This window comes from Frankliniella occidentalis, unplaced genomic scaffold (assembly GCF_000697945.3).
Source record: "Frankliniella occidentalis isolate FOCC.00 unplaced genomic scaffold, Focc_3.1 Scaffold238, whole genome shotgun sequence".
Lineage (NCBI taxonomy): Eukaryota > Metazoa > Arthropoda > Insecta > Thysanoptera > Thripidae > Frankliniella > Frankliniella occidentalis.
The window spans coordinates 10167-11517 of record NW_026267364.1 but is presented as its reverse complement, the minus strand read 5'-3'; positions in this window follow the sequence as shown (position 1 = coordinate 11517).

Here is a 1351-nt window from a genome sequence, read left to right as displayed (position 1 = left end):
GCACCGCTCGGATGGATGGGAAAACTGCCCGAGCGGAATTACATCACTTTGACATCATTTTCGGTGCGAAATGTGCGGCTGTCTGCTGGCGCCCGGGTTCATCGCGACCGCCACGCAACATGTCGAAAACGAAACGAACGAACAATGTGAAGCGTGCCCAGCGCAGGCTCGCCTCCCCACAGTTCCTCAATGGGCCATTCTCACTGCCAGCGCCTGCCCGAGCTGGGCGGAGCTCAGCACCCAAACCGCTTCCATGTTTTCCTGAGACGCGGCCGCACAACGCGACGCAACACCGCCGGTGGCTTACCGACCGACCGCTCGCGCCTCGCTTCCTGCTCCGTGGGGAAGCGAGCCTCCCTCGCTCTTCTTTCGCATAGATTTGCGCGCCCCTAAAAAAGGGACACCGCGGAAGTTTTCTCACGCGCGGGGCGGCCTGCGAGGCGCGGGCCGGGCAGCCCGGGGAAAGTGATATCCTTATGAGAAATTGCGCGCGGCAATCTGGTGGTGTGGCGGATATACCGGGCGGGGCGGGTCGCACGATGGCGTGCTCTGCGCTGCTCTGCGCGGCTCTGCGCGGTGCGCTGTGGGGCCCCCGGCGGCCGGGCCGTTCTCAGCAAAGCGTTGCTCTGGAACCCCGACCCCGCCGCGCCCAGAGAGTCGGCGAGGGAAAAAAGAAGAGGAAAAGGAGCAAAAGGGCGCCTTTTTGTTTTACGTTCGCGTCCGATTGGCGGCCTTTCGGTAACAGAGAGCCGGGCACGCCAGGCAGGCAGACCGTGGTCGGGACCGTGCCGCGGGCGACACGACGACCGAGGCCAGGACCAGCTCGGGCCGTACTGCCGGTGCAGCACCGGCCTGGGCCCGGCCTCGGCCGGCCGCCGGAAGGAGCCCCGGCAGGTGGCGTGGGAACGTGTCCGCGGCCTGTGGGTGGCCCGGCCCGGGCAGGGCTCCAGGCGCTGCCCACTGCACCTCCAGCTCTACCTCTTCCCGCACAGACAACCATCAACCATCAACACATTAATTTATCGTGTTTTAAGAACGCAAGGACGCGGGCAGCAAAACTTACAGCAGAAGTGGAACGTCAAAAGATCAATTCTGACGAAAAGGTAGTTTTTGTGACTCAGTCACTTGCTGGCTCTGGCGGCACCGGCGGCACCAGCGGCATATCTTCACAGGCCGGTGGCCAAGGGGACAGCGGGGGTGGGGGCTGCCTGAAAGACCTCTGGCCAACAGGCAGGGCCTTTTCGAGGCAGCGCAGAGGTGCCGCGACATTCCACGACAGTCGCGCTGCCGTGCCGCCGTGCCGTCTCAATACACCTTTAATTGACCTTTGCCAGCGCCACGCTGACGCCGC